Source organism: Hesperophylax consimilis, chromosome 19 (genome assembly GCF_061612785.1).
Source record: "Hesperophylax consimilis isolate HC1 chromosome 19, BYU_Hcon_1.0, whole genome shotgun sequence".
Taxonomy (NCBI): Eukaryota; Metazoa; Arthropoda; class Insecta; order Trichoptera; family Limnephilidae; genus Hesperophylax; species Hesperophylax consimilis.
Genome location: NC_142854.1, coordinates 32,565,697 through 32,581,860, shown reverse-complemented (window position 1 = coordinate 32,581,860; position 16,164 = coordinate 32,565,697). Strand labels below are relative to the sequence as shown.

General features: G+C 36.3%; 1 long non-coding RNA gene across 1 annotated transcript; it reads right to left on the bottom strand.

Moving 5' to 3' along the window:
• Window positions 1–7,020: 7,020 nt before the first annotated feature.
• On the bottom strand, window positions 7,021–9,293 carry LOC149415160 (uncharacterized). The gene is made up of 4 exons (XR_016303910.1): window positions 9,194–9,293; window positions 8,584–8,781; window positions 7,787–7,936; window positions 7,021–7,638 (listed from the first exon to the last, which is right to left on the bottom strand). It is a non-coding gene; the product is annotated as an uncharacterized LOC149415160 (long non-coding RNA).
• Window positions 9,294–16,164: the final 6,871 nt, after the last annotated feature.

Below are 16,164 nucleotides of genomic sequence, written 5' to 3'. Positions count from 1 at the left end.
CACACGTATTTTTATTTTAACATAAGGCACAAATCCCCCCTCTTAGAACTCTGAATCGTAATTTTTTTTTCATACATCCGTGCTCCAAGCTAAATTACGCATGAAACGTTAAAATACAATCAGCCAATCACGGGCCGTTTTCATTTTGTCAGTATTTGATCGTTTTTTAAATCAATAATTTTGAATGAAAACAAAAAAAAACAAACATTTTTAGTACTATGATTAAAATCAGACAAATGATCTATAAATATTCCATACATTTTCAACAGAATCACTCGTTTGTGGAAATACCCCATTGACGCAGAAAACATGTTACCTTTGAGGAAAACGACACAGTTTGGAGACGCTACAACACACTCTCACAAGGTGCTCTGTACTTCTCTGCAAAACTAGCCCCTCGCTTTGTTAAGGCAAAAGTGTTGAGGAAAATCTCAGATGTGGTATACACCCTATCGGACGCCTCTGGTAAACACATCGGCAACTACCACGTGAAAGATATTGTCAAACTAGGAAGTGTGGACACAATAGACACCACCTTCACTAGGTTACCACCACCACAACAAACAAACTTACGGCTCTAGCCTAGTCCCACGAGATTTGGCCCTCGTGCAGAAAACAGCATGTCTTAACACGTTAGTTTCATATAAAAACTAACATTTCGATCTCTGCATGGTAACCCTCTCTTTTTTCCAAAACACAGAAGGATCTCAACTTCCTGACCCAAATTTGTTATTCTGTTGTACTTTATTTAGACTTAAATAGCATTAATTTGCCTTGTCAAATACACCGAGCCAGGTCACTCATATCAAGTCATCCTGTGTCTCTAGGTGCCTTTTGTATAAAATTTGTAACATATAAAGTTCACAACATTCGTGTTTGTGTCAATTCTGGCAACACCAAGTGTGTTTCCTAGCTTTTTTGTTTGGTCATTTTAAGTAGGTAAAACCCAATCAGGTCTTAAATAAACCACTACAAACCCTTTTTTTGTAAGCAAAGAGTTAGTACAACCAAGTAGGTCTCTTTTGCTATATTTGTGTCTTGTGTAAGACATCCTTGTAGGCACATGTCATTATTGCCAACACAACGCATAAACCCAACCAAAGGTTATGCCATCGTCATTTTGTCTTTTTGATAATACCAATAGCCACAACTTCGTTTATGACATTGTGTATGTATCATATTTTTTCCGGTATTGAAATTGTACTTTTTTTAAAATATTAAACGTTGGTATGTTGTTTTCATGATACATGAGAATGTTAAAATATCCACCATGAGACGAGGGATCGTTATAAAATCTAACACTATACATGAGAATGTTAAAATATCTACCATGATACGAGAAGCTCGTTATAATTAATTTTTTTACTGGCTAACATACGCTGTGGCCAAAGAGATAATTTGTTCCATTAAATGGTTATAAATATCTAATGTTGTACCGTCCTTTCAATACTAGGGTTCTTTCGTAAATCGTTCAATTTTACATGAGACGTGGAGACGTCATAATACTTACCATGATTCGTGCGAACGATGCAATATCTTGTTGTTTTCTTTAAATAAATTGACACTATGTACTTGTTCTACCGGACGTAGATCATTTTTACCCCGACTTGTCGCACTTAATCGGGACCTTTTGTTAAAAATCATCACACTGAAGGAAATTTCCTTCACTGTAGTGAGATTTTTTTGTTCTGCTCAACAAACATGAAGCTGTGCATTCAGCAATTTTTCGGTTATTGATACCTGTGGACTTCTTGTCAGCGTACTCAAGAATCATCCACTATTCATTGACCATGGACTAGCCATCAGCTTCACTTTTGGTTAAGAGGTATCGTGTCGTGGGAGGTCAAACGGGACATTGACACAAAAACACCTAACTCGTTGTCTGGGAGACGAATAAGAAAACTCCCAGGGTTGTGAAATTTGAGCAAGGGTCCATCATGTTCTTATAAACTGTAGAAGATTAAAAAACGACCCCTAATCTTTCACCAAATACACGTGAAAGTTTAGATTGTTATTACTGTGTATTTTCCCTCACCTTTTCATCAAATTCATGTATATTTGTAAAGAGTCAGGAAATTTGCTGGTTGATATATTTCGTCCTCGCATAGAGATCGAATTGGGAATTAGCTCAGTCACCATCAATTTTCGCTGCTCAACCCTCCATCCTTCACCCTTTCATCAAATTCGTGTATATTTGTAAATATTTGTAAATATTGTATTTCTCACATAGAGATCGAATTGGAAATCAGCCCAATCACCAACAGACCTGCTCGCTCAACTCCATGTACCTATGTTTTTTTCATCCCTCATTATCCCTGAGGTTAAGTTCATGAATCTGAAAAGTGAAGTGTATAGCGTATCGTCTGTCTGTAAGACAATCTTTATTCATTGAAATGAAATTCACTTCAAATAATCTCTCCTTTTCACCCCATTCTAAGGTAATCAACACACATATCTTGTAATTTTGAAAGTGGTAAGTTGCTATCGCTCAAGCGCTAACACCGGCCATTGAAGGCCAACTTCTTTCAGAAACTTGGTGTTACTACTGTACAACCACCTACCTATACCTTGTATTTGCTTTTGATACAACAGTATCAAATAGGTAACCTCACGCCAGTCGTGATACTTTTTGTCTTCCCAAATCTCGGGATACCCACAATGTAGTCAGCATATCGATTCTCTCTCTTCTCTCTAACCAACTACGTTTTTTTTTGTCTTTCGTCTCTTCTTTTGAACACAAATTGTTTCTCTCCAAACGTTTTTGCAGCATTGGTCTACCAGGCAGGTAAACTTCAAGGATTTTGGCTCTAATAATAACCTGTCCCTGGATTAAAAAGAATACCAGCAGCCCTCCTCATCACCTGCAAGCTGAGCTTCACTTTATTGCCGCCTTCACTTCCATCATTCACATCTCTCCAATCTATGCGTACCAAAAACACCCGACCGCACCCAAATTAGGTGTGAGTCGTGCGTGCAGTTGCAAATCAAGTTGTCTCACCATTCAAACAATATTAAAAAAACCAACCTCCGAGCATGTCAGCTCAGGGTTAGTTATGTTCCTGCCAAACCACTTGCCGTTGTGCAAATCAACCATTTGCCGTTTTGCAAATCAACCACTTGCCGTTGTGCAAATCAACCACTTGCCGTTTTGCAAATCAACCACTTGCCGTTGTGCAAAGCAACCACTTGCCGTTTTGCAAATCAACCACTTGCCGTTTTGAAAATCAACCACTTGCCGATGTGCAAACTCAACATAATAGCCATTGTGCGCTTAAACCATCAATCAACTTACTGGTATTACTCCATGTTATTACCAACTCCATTTCACCTTGACAACCACCGCCCCACCACATCAGCATAATGGAATTCATGCTGGTACGACAACAGAACCCGGATACTTCTCGACCTCCGCAACAACTTCTCTCAACCACAACCAAGAAGCACAGTTCAATTTCTAAGGCCCTAGTGAATACTTGAGTGCAATCTCAAATGGGTCAAGTTACAGTGAAAGTGTAACTTCATAACTTCAGTGAAATTACGTCCACTTGGTACTTTACGAAAACACTACGCTCTTTAAACTTAGCTTACAGACCAATGAAATTTTAGAGTCCTTTTTTTCAATCGCATAACCTTGAATGTTTTCTCACCATTGCATAACCATGTATTTTTTTTCTTTTTTCAATTCAACACTGCAATTTACTCTCTACTTCTCTCACAACAAGGTAAAAAGGATTTTTCTGCGCCTTTTGCTTCATTACCATGTCGCCTTTTACTGGCGGAGGGGAAATGTGTTATGAAGCCCAGTCACCCTATACATTAAAGCACAGTCACCCTATACATTAAAGTACGGTCACCCTAGATCCCCACCCCGCGGACAAAGCACGCAAAACAAATGGTCAAGCGCGCCGTCGCTCCCGCGTGTGCCGGCCGCCAGTCTAAATCCAACCTCGGCCTCGGACACTGTTCCCTGCCCCCCGCTGAATCATCGCTCACTCGAGCATGACGCAATCCTTACCGGAACCCGCGAAATCACGCGACCGAACCGCAACATAAACGGACTCTATTGTGGCCACGAGCGTCCAGCATGACATGGCGGAGCAGTAAGCAACTCCAGAATTTTCCCCCTTTTATTGTGTTCATTTCATAAATTCACCTAGTTACCAATTCACCCTGTTGAGGGGGAGAGAGAATTCGATAATAGGTATGTGTTCTTTAAAGCTAATATGTGCTCCCCGTGTAATTCTACTGTAATAAACCTTTGTCCTACAAGTTCTGTTTTGTGATAATTGAAGTGACCTTTCCCCATATACTGACCGTTGGGGACGTGGAAGTGAACACAGAGTCCCCCACGCCCAGATGAACTTAGATTCTCACCTGTCTACCACGAGCTAGCCTAACCTGCCCTTGGTTCGATTCCAATTTGGGGCCTAAACGCCATTTATATTACACTGACTTCCAAGAGGGGGCATTTTACATTTCAGTAGGATGATGAATATTTATAAAAAGAATTAGGAGAAACCTTGTGTGTAACAAGCAAGGTACCCACGGAAGATACCACAAATCAAAACCACCCAAACCAACCCAAACTAACCTAACCGAACCGCTAACCCAACGAGCTACTTCCATTGCTCAGAAAAAATGCACATTGTCAACAATCAATACTGATGCATTCACTATAATTAAAAAAAAAATGATACAAAAAACGAAAAAAATATTGGTGCATACAACGAGATATTATAAGATTTGTATCAATTCCTTTTATTGAATAATCAATCAATTTACAGAGTAAAATCATTTATGATTACAAAGATTACTAAATTTATGTTATAATGCATACTTGCCTATAATTTGTTACTTCTCTCTTTTTTCCTTTTTTTGAAAATAGGCATCAAATGACTAAACTTCCAAAAGAAACACACCTGATGAGAGTAACTTCATAAATAACTTATGTATGGGATGTGATAATGAATGTATACAATTAACTAGGAATCTAGGTTGAAATTTATCGGGTCCTGCGGATTTGGGGGAATCAAGACTCTCCAGATTATATATAACGTCATCTATAGTGACTGCACAGTCAGATATATTAAGGTTTTCAACCAAATTAGAACAAGAGTACTTACTGTTTACACTTTTACTAACATATATTATACACCACAATAAAACTCAGCAAACAGATTAACAGTTTCCTGTAGATTTTGTGATAGTTTACAATCGAATGACAAGTGACATAGTACTAGGTATATAAGTTCAATTTTCTTTTTGGAATTTAACATATTTCCAAAATAAATTTGACTCCTATATGAGAGAGCCTTCGACAACACACATGTAACTGTTATAACATTTAGTAGAGAGCTTATTACATTCTGCCCTCAATTTATGAAAGGAAATGTGATCGATAGTCAGGCGACTTTGTAATTAAGTCTATCAGTTCTTTTGAGAACCATTTCGGCAATTCAGTTTGCCTGTAAATTGTCAAGGGTACAATTTTTTTGATTGCAAAATTAACAATGGAGAAAAATTTAACAAGTTGTACATTAATATCAGTGTCCAAGAATGACGGGTCAATCTGTTTAATTAAGATCATGTTTGAATAAGCCTCGACCAATTGGCTGGCACAATCGTAATTCAACACATCCATCGTTTCGTTCTGGTTGGCCGTATTATCATTTTATCTTCAAAACTTAAATATATTTTTAATGATCTAAGATGCACGAGCTGTGTGAGAGTCGTAGTTGCTTCCGAGAATAGTAAATAAAATCAAGCTTTTTAACATCAGCTAAACTAAAGATTTTAACGTTTTTCGTGTATACCATTTATCTTGCATTTCATGGAGAATTTTGAGTGTGGTTAAAATTTAAAAATGTTTTCCGGAAACTTTTAACTGTGAGTCAGCATGTGGTTCATTAGAAAACCCTTTCGAGAATATTAATCGTTGAATGTGAAATATGCAATTTTTTCCTGACTAATTTACCTGTTAATTATAACGTGTCTTCTCAAATCTCCCATTCGAGTTCATGGTTAGTTTCATTCGGAACAAAAAAAAGGTTCACTCCACTGTGAGTCAGCATTTGTCTTATCAGATAGCCCTTCGGAGATCATAGTTGCATTCGAAAAATGAATAAGGCTTTTCTACACTGTGAGTCAGCACGTGTTTCTTTAGATTGGCCCCTTGGAGAAATAAAATAGTTGCACTCGGAACATGAAAAAGGTTTTTTCCAATGTAAGTCAGAATGTGACTAGTGAGATTGCTTTTTAAAGAAGATGCATAGCTACAGTCAGAACATAAAAAAGGATTTCCCCACTGTGAGTCTGCATGTGGCTCGTCAGAGCGCCCCTTTGAGAAAATGAATAATATCACTATGAACATGAAAAAGGTTTTTCTCCACTGTGAGACAGCATGTGAATCGTCAGATAGCTTTTTGAAGAATACAAATTGTTACACTCAGAACACGAAAAAGGTTTTACTCCAATGTGAGGCATCATGTGTCTCGTCAGTTGGTATTTTTGAGAAAACGAATTGTTAGACTCGAAACGTAAGTTTTTCAACACAGTGAGTCAACATGTGGCTCTTCAGAGTTGCCTTCGGAACATGAAAAAGGTTTTTCTGAACTGTGAGTCTGCATGTGGCTTTTCAAATTGCTTTTTTTAAGAAGATGCATAATTGCATTCAACATGAAAAGGGATTTTCTCCACTGTGAGTCAGCTTGTGAATCGTCAGATTGCTTTTTCGAGAAGATGTATAATTTCACTAAGAACATGAAAAAGGTTTTTCTCGACTGTGAGTCAGCATGTGAATCGTCAGATTGCTTTTTCGAGAAGATGTATAATTGCACTCAGAACATGAAAAAGGTTTTTTTCCACTGTGGGTCAGCATGTGGTTTTTCAGAGTGCTTTTTTGAGAAGATGCATAGTTGCACTCAGGACATGAAAAAGGTTTTTCTCCAGTGTGAGTCAGCATGTGGCTTTTCAGAGTGCATTTTCGAGAAGATGCATAATCGCACTCAGAACATGAAAAAGGTTTTTCTCCACTGTGAGTCAGCATGTGAATCGTCAGATTGCTTTTTCGAGAAGATGTATAATTGCACTCAGAACATGAAAAAGGTTTTTTTCCACTGTGAGTCAGCATGTGTTTTTTCAGACTGCTTTTTTGAGAAAATGCATAATTGCACTCAGAACATGAAAAAGGTTTTTTTCCACTGTGAGTCAGCATGTGGTTTTTCAGAGTGCTTTTTTGAGAAGATGCATAATTGCACTCAGAACATGAAAAAGGTTTTTCTCCACTGTGAGTCAGCATGTGAATCGTCAGACTGCTTTTTCGAGAAGATGTATAATTGCACTCAGAACATGAAAAAGGTTTTTTTCCACTGTGAGTCAGCATGTGGTTTTTCAGAGTGCTTTTTTGAGAAAATGCATAATTGCACTCAGAACATGAAAAAGGTTTTTTTCCGCTGTGAGTCAGCATGTGTCTCGTCAGATGGCTTTTTCTACAATATGATTTGATGCACTTGGAACATGAAAAATGTTTTTTTCCTGCATGTGTGCGTAAGTGCCTTTTGAAATTCGACTTATGAGAATGGGAGTAGATACAATGAGGCAAAATTATTTGTTTTTCCACAGGATGCGTTAAGACGATATCTGTTGAAAAAAATAAAATAACTCGATTATAAATGCTTAGTACGACTTAATATCTACACTTAGCATAAGAAAGGACAGAAATTGATAAAAATTTTAACAAATCACGATTTCAGAAATAGTTAAATTTCAGAAAAGAAATTGTTTTTACCGGATTGGTCAATTCTTTCAAAGCGTTCTAAGCATTCCTTTTTAACATCCGGCAGGTCTATGTCAATTTCCATACAAGGGAATACCCCATCATTATCTTCTTGGCGTCCGAGTTCCGCCTTGACGGTTATAGTCTCCACATTAATGCAATCTATAAAACAACATGTACGTACATTGACAATTAATGTTAAACAAAACAATTTTTTTCAAAATTAAATATTTTAGATAAAATACATAATTTTTTAACCCTGCAGAAGTGAGAATTAGTTGAAGAGAGTTCAAGGTTCATTTGAGAAAATTAATAAGAATAACCCCGGATGTCCGCTTTAGGAAGGAAAAGGTATTTGTTCTTGAGCACCTTCAGTATGGAGTTGTTTTAAGTCAACGAAATGATGTTTTCTTCCATCGATGTGTATTTTTAACGTATGAGGATGATGTGGAAAACTTAAGGAATCGAGCACTTATTGTGTGCATTGGCGGCTTCTGTGATCGTAGGGTATGGCTTTCGACTAGTAATTTGGAGGCCCCGGGATAAAATCCAAGCGTGATACATGATATTATATTCCAGAGTGGGAGATAGGTACTATCGGTATCGCCTTGCTATAAACATTTTTTTCATTTAAAATTCGATTGAAATTATAAGATCTGAATAGGCAGTTACTTCCACCTTTCACCTCCCTCCCCTCCTTTTGACCTTAAGCCACACAACAGTTGGGACTCGTGTGGAGTATTCTCCATTGGGGTAGGGAGGTTGGATTAATAATATATATTTTATTTAACATAAGCGATGCAACTAACTGGCTGTCTGAGTACTCTCCGCATATCGCAAACATTCCTTCTTTACATCTGGGAGGTCAAAGTCCAGATCCGTGTACGGCATTTCACTTCCGCCTTCTTCCTGGAGCCCTGGTTCCGTCTTGATGGAAACAGTTTCTGGATTTACTAAATCCATGGCACAGCTGTCGTAGGCTTCAGTAATTGTTACAATATATATACCTGAAACAGAACATAGTTGTAGGGGAACCTTATTTTAAATGAGCCTTATATTTTGTTTGGTTAAATATATTGTCAAAACAATGACATCTTATGTGAAACATTTATTTGGAAATACATATTGTGACTATCTCGACCTTGAAGTTGACATTTGAAATCTGGTGAAACATTTTTCGGATTACTCAATATAACTAGAACCATAAGTAAAGTAAGGCCGGTAAAGCTTTTATTGAGTCACTAATCCGCTTTTAACAGAATAATTTAATTTTAAACTAATTTAAAAAATATTTTTTATTAAAATAAGCAGACGTCTAATTGACAGTTTGAACGTTCCCCAAACAAAAGGCCAATAGATTTCCTGACTTAGGTGTACCGATAACAATGTAAAATGATTAGCGTGATTTCTAAAACTTACTAATAAATATCACAAGCACGGGAAGATAAATTTAACTTCGTGGGTTCAACAGTGTAAGCGATATAAAGTAGAACAAAAACCAGGTGATGCGACTGGGCGAATGGCGAAGAAAAAGGATGAGTCAACAAATTAGGCTAGTTTTACACAGACAATAATAAAGTCATAGACAAGCATTATGCCACCAGCAGTAATGCTTGTATATTTTACAAAAAACCGATGTATGCAAAAAGTTACAGACGGGTAAATTAATTATATTGTCTCCAAAATACGCATTTATTGTGTTGTGTTGTGTGTTAAAGTGGTTATCTCCAGCCATAGACTGAAGAACATTAGACATTCCGTATGTAGATATAAACAGTTTGAATAAATGGTTGGATGACAATTACCTATCATTAAAAACTTATTACAAAACAACTAATAGACAGGCAGTCTGTGGAGGATCATATAAAACTTATTACATGACAGTTACACTAACAGACAGACAGTCTGGGGAGGATAATATAAAACACACTTAGCCCAATTGGAAGTAATCCAAAGAAAACTCATAACAAGGTGAGTAACTCTAATTGCAGGTTAGTACAACACAGAAAATTTGTTATCTATGAGGCGGTTAATTGACTATTTAAAAAAACAATTCACATTCATTAGTAAAAGGAGCGTAACTGATGGCAATTCTTTACCTGCAACTGACGTTTTTTATACGCATTTAAACAAACAAAAAACTAACATTTGATTCAACTTAATGACAATGAACAACAACTTGTTGCACTAACGATTTTGAAAAATATTGATAATTAATATTATATACGTAAATAATAATTTACGCGAAAATTAGCCAACCGACACACCATTTTGACAGAACATATGAAGTTTGCGCATAATTCGCGTTTGTTTGTAGGCATTACTGCCAACCTAACAATAAAAACCACGTAACACATAATCAGAAACGCAAAAATCTAAATGCAATTAATAATAATTGACAATAATATACTTATCAGGTATGCACAATAAAACAATAATTTTTCCAGGTATATCTTTTATATATATTTATTAAAAATGTATTTATTCTTATTTACCCACTTAGGTAATTATTCGGGATCGCTGGCAATGCTTAATACGATTTCTTTTTTTATATATAACGTTTTGATTTTAAATTAGAATAGGTTAGTATATGTACCGGTTTAAAACAACAAGCCCCAATGGACAATCTTATAGTGTATCGGCATATAACTCCGCTCTGGCCTTGAAACCCATTTATATACACATATTCGACACCTATATTGGCATATGGCCCGTTCACACTTTTAGTTTAGATTTTATTAATCAAGATGGCGTCAAGTGAAATTATCGCTGCGTGCGTCCCTACGATTTCGGACCTTTTACAGAACGAACTTTAGAACTAAAAAAAGCACAAAACTTCTTATGTGGGCTACAAAATAGATCATAAGGATTAAATTATAAGTCGTTAGAAGATACTAAAAGCTATCGCGATCATTTTCGAATTTCGGAAGAACAATTTGACGTACGTAAAGATTATTATTACTATTATTACGTCTAAGATTCAAGAAAAAATCCAAAAAAAGTAAAGCGCGCGACTGTCCCGGAAAAAATAAAGTTACAAATTACGCTAAGTAACCTGTCAACGGGGGATTCTTTTTCCTTATATGCACAGAGTTCCAAAAATACGATATCATTGTTTATGAAAGTAGTGAACGTTGCAATATAGTTGATGCCCTAAAACTTGTTATTAAGATAATTTTATTTTTATTTTTTTAAACATTCAGAGATGTTTATAACATTATAGAGATTATTTAATAATAACTACTAAGTTACAACAAACATTTCAAATATAATATTATTAACTGCAGTGTCACGGGCATACTTATTTTTGTAAACTTCTTGCTTTTGATCCTCAAGATAAGGATGGCTATGATATAGATCCAGAAATGTAAACATCACATCATCATATGAGTATAATATTGAAAAAAGTTATTTATTTAAGTATTTATTTATTTATTAACGCCCTATTGGGCTTTTAGATTATTACATTATAATTGCAGTATGTAAGTACCTACAAGTAGGAAAATATTGTTCTATTAGTTACAGTGCATAAGTATAATACCAGTACAACAAGTATGAATATATTATTATATTAGTTACAGTATTATAACAGTACAACAAGTATGAAAATATTATTATATTAGCTACAGTATAAAAATAAAATAACAGTACAAGTATGAAAAGATTGCTTATTAGTTCCAGTATTTCGGCCTAACTCATGTTTCCAAAACAGCTGTATTACGACAGAATTGCACGGAATCGCGGCCGCGATAGTGAACTAATTCGTGGTTCATTTCGCGTTTTGTTCGCTAGATGTATGCGTAGAATTAGATCTGGGCAAGATCTAGACCAGAGGTTCCCAAAGTGGTCTATATGGACCCCCAGGGGTCGATATCGGCATGCTGGGGGTCTATGTCAGCGAGAAAAAAATTTGGGGGTCCACGAGATTCAAATGGGGGTACATACGAGCGGACCCCCATTTACCTCAAGTTAACATTTAGGAGTTAACTTGAGGTAAATGACACAATAGAACTAACACAAATATAATAGACTGAGAAATTACTTATTTGATATGTGTATTTTTATATTTTGAAAGGTTGTTAATTGAGGTATACAAATAGAGTCTACGTTCCTTTTCTCGTCAGAATTAATATATTCAAGCAAAACATTGCACATTGGAAGCCGCGAATTTTTCTAGTTCCCCAACTTGTTTTTGAAAAACGTCCAGGGTAATAATGACGTTCAACATTTAAATGCACTTCACAAAGACTTCAAAACTAAGTTTGAGGACATTTTGACTATGGAAATGGAACGTTGAAGAATCGGATATCATGTGACAAGAAGAACTGACCGGAATAAGCACTGACAAAGAACTTAAGGGGCAGTTCTGTAGGGCGAGCTACAGAAAGAAATTCCCGTCGCTTATCCTGCTTCATTTTAATTTGGTGTAATACTTCACAAGGGCGCCCCTGTCTGCACAGTGTAAAGACAGAGGAACTATACCGCCACCCGGTTGTTGGGCAGGCAAGGGAAGGGAATCTTTTTACTAAAAAAAATGATTATCTCATGGGACGTTAATAGTTTTAGGAATATTCAATACTCGGCAGGCAGTGGGTCTACGGAAAAAAAAACATTTGGCAAGTGGTTCACGAGGCAAAACAGTTTGGGAACCTCTGATCTAGACGACATACGTCACTTTTTTCTGTAAGACGACAAAAAAATTACCAAATCTTTATTCGGCCATGAGCTGAGCTCAAGGAACTGGAGGAGGAACAACAGAGACCACACTTACAATGTTGACAGTTTTGAATAAAATTAATCAATATTTTTATTCCATATCAACATCATAAAGATTAAAGAACAATTAAAGACAATATTACCAAAATTCTATAACATAAAAGAACAAAACATATACACGCAACAGAAAAAATATATTAAACACGCAACACGCACAAACACATAAATCATTATAAATGCCGATTTACATTCTCTTTTAATATTTTTCTTTTAGTGTGATAATTATATTTTAATTCTTAACTGTTGAAATGATAACAACAATATAAGACTAGTGCTGCCATCTATGTATTTAATATGTAAACTTATATGAAATAAATGACAGTCTATTCTCCATCTTTGATCAAACAGCGTTTCATTACAGGTTATGGGCCGTTCGCTTATAAATCTTCGCGATTTTGTTGTTTTTTTTGTTTGACCAGTATAAAAAACACGATTACAAAACGCGATTGAACTGTGTCGTGACGGATTGTTATAATAAAAGTGTACAACTTTAGTATATCGCAGTTTAAAAATGTCGGCGAACTATCTTGTCAACGTACCCAAGCTAACGGGACGTGATAATTACGACATATGGTGTTTTGCGGCACAGAATTTTTTAATCCTCGAAGGCATGAAGCATTGTGTGCAGCCAGAAGTCGGGATTGAAATAAAACCTGCAGATGATGCAAAAACCAAAGCAAAATTGATTATGACAATCGACTCGTCTTTATATGTTCACGTAAAAGATGCTACATCCAGTAAAGAGTTATGGGATAAATTAAAAAAATTATTCGACGACAACGGATTTTCACGGAGAATAAGTTTGCTGAGAAATTTAATTTCGATTCGCCGAGAGAATTGCAGTTCGATGACGTCTTATGTGACGCAGATTATCGATACAGCACAGAAGCTTTCAGGAACGGGATTCGAAATTAATGACACATGGACAGCATCATTGCTACTCGCTGGTTTGCCAGATCGTTTCTCGCCGATGGTTATGGCATTAGAACATTCAGGAATTCCTATAACGACAGACTCCATAAAAACAAAATTGTTAGATATGGATTCAGCAAGTCATGACGGGAGTGAAGTTAGCGGAGCTTTAGCAATTCGTTCAACTTCAAAGTACAAAGGAAAAAATAATACGAATATGTCTATGGCCAGCAAAAGTTATGTTGGCAGCACTGGCTTGTCAAAGTCAAACGTCAACAAGCATATAAAGTGCTACAGATGTAAACAAATCGGGCATTACAAGAACCAGTGTACAAATACAGAAAATAACTTGTCAAATCAGATAAATAAGGATCGAATGCAGTCTAATGCGTTTAGCGCAGTGTTCCTGAGTGGAAATTTTAACAAAGACGATTGGTATATCGACTCGGGCGCGAGTGTACATCTGACAGCAAATAAAAGTTGGATTATAAATGCGCAGTATGAACAAGAAAAAATAATTGTTGTCGCAAACAGTGAAAAGGTGTCAGTATTGTGTTCTGGCGATGTAAAAATCACGACTAAAACAGATAATCATGAGTATGACATCATGGTGAAAAACGTATATTGTGTACCAAGTCTAACAACGAATTTATTATCTGTTAGCCAACTGATTATGAAAGGCAACCGTGTATCTTTCACTGGAAATGGTTGTTCAGTTTATAATAAAAATAACGAGTTGGTTGCTACGGCAGTGTTGGTCAATGGAGTATATAAAGTGAATTTGCTAAAACAAAACTGTTTAGCAGCATCAGTTGTGTCAGGAATGACTTGGCATCGAAGGTTAGGACACATAAACAAAGATTATTTGAATCAGATGGAAAAAGCTGTGCATGGTATGTCACTTGATAAAAAAGTTGACATAAGCAAATCTTCATGCACAACATGTTGTGAAGGCAAACAATGCCGGTTACCTTTTAAGAGCAGTGGCCAACGAAGCATTAATCTCCTAGATATTGTGCACACAGACATATGTGGGCCTATGGATAATGTGTCTATGGGCGGCTCGAGATACTTCTTGTTATTTGTTGATGATCATAGTAGGATGATATTTGTTTATTTCTTAAAACACAAAAATCAGGCTTTGAAGTATTTCAAGATTTTTAAAGCTCAGGTGGAAAATCAAACAAAAAAAACAATCAAAGTATTAAGGAGTGACAACGGACTGGAGTATTGCAATAAAGAATTTGATGATTTCCTGAATAGTGCCGGTGTGATTCATCAGAAAAGCAACCCTTACACCCCACAACAGAATGGATTGTGTGAACGATTTAATCGCACAATAGTTGAAAAAGCAAGATGTCTACTTTTTGATGCAAACTTAGGCAAAGAGTTCTGGGGTGAGGCCACCAATACGGCAGTGTACCTGCAGAATCGGATTGTGGCAGCGGCATTGGAAAATAAAACTCCATATGAGTTGTGGACTGGCTCCAAACCGGATATAAGTCATATCAGAGTTTTCGGTAGCACTGTGATGGTCCATGTAGCTAAAGAAAAGCGAAAGAAGTGGGATAAGAAAACAACCAAATGTATTCTCATAGGATATCCAGATAATATAAAAGGATATAGGGTCTTCAATCCAGAAACAAGGAATGTAACGACTAGTAGAGATGTGATCATCATTGAGAAGGAATCAAAATCTGAAAATTTAATGGAAGTGCAAGGTCAGAATATTGATTCAGTGGGGGATAGTAAGGAACTTGATGATACAGAACAATGTGGTCAGAATGTTGATTCAGTGGGGGATAGTAAGGAACTTGATGATACAGAACAATGTGAAATTGAACCTGTGCCTAGTCAAGAACACTCAAGTTTCATGGACAGTTTTATAGATAATGATGAAACATATGTTCCCAGTGATTATGAAGATGCAGACAGTGAGAAAGAAAGCCCGCAGTGCCGACCTAACCGGGAGAGGAAGATTCCAGAGAGGTATGGGTTATCAAATCTGTGCGTTGACAGTGAAACATATGATAATGCGGCTGGTTTGTCTCTGCATGACGCTTTAAATGGACCAGAAAAAGAACAGTGGGAGTTGGCTATAACAGAAGAGTTGCAGTGTTTCAAAGACAATGATGCGTGGGAGTTAAGTGATGCTCCAAAAGATGGAAGAGTTGTACAGTGCAAGTGGGTGCTTCGTAAAAAGTATGATAGTGAAAATAAAGTCCGCTTTCGTGCACGTTTAGTGGCAAAAGGTTTTTCACAAGTTGAAGGTGTGGACTTTACAGAAACATTTTCTCCTGTAGTGAGACATACTACATTAAGATTACTTTTTGCATTGTCAGTACAACTAAATTTGAAAACAACACATCTTGATGTAACAACGGCTTTCTTGAATGGTACACTTGAGGAAACTGTTTACATGCAAATACCAAAAGGTTTTTCTGAAAAAACACAAAATGGTCAAGTACTTAAATTAAAAAAGGCCATTTACGGGCTTAAACAATCCTCAAGAGCTTGGTATAAAAAAGTAGATGAATGTTTGTTAAGCATAGGTTATATTAGATCTAAAATAGAACCATGTATGTATACAAAAATGAAAGATCAGTTTAAAACTATTGTCGCATTGTTTGTAGATGATTTTTTTGTTTTTTCAAATGATACTAATGAAACTAAGCATTTAAAGGATGTCTTAACAAGTCATT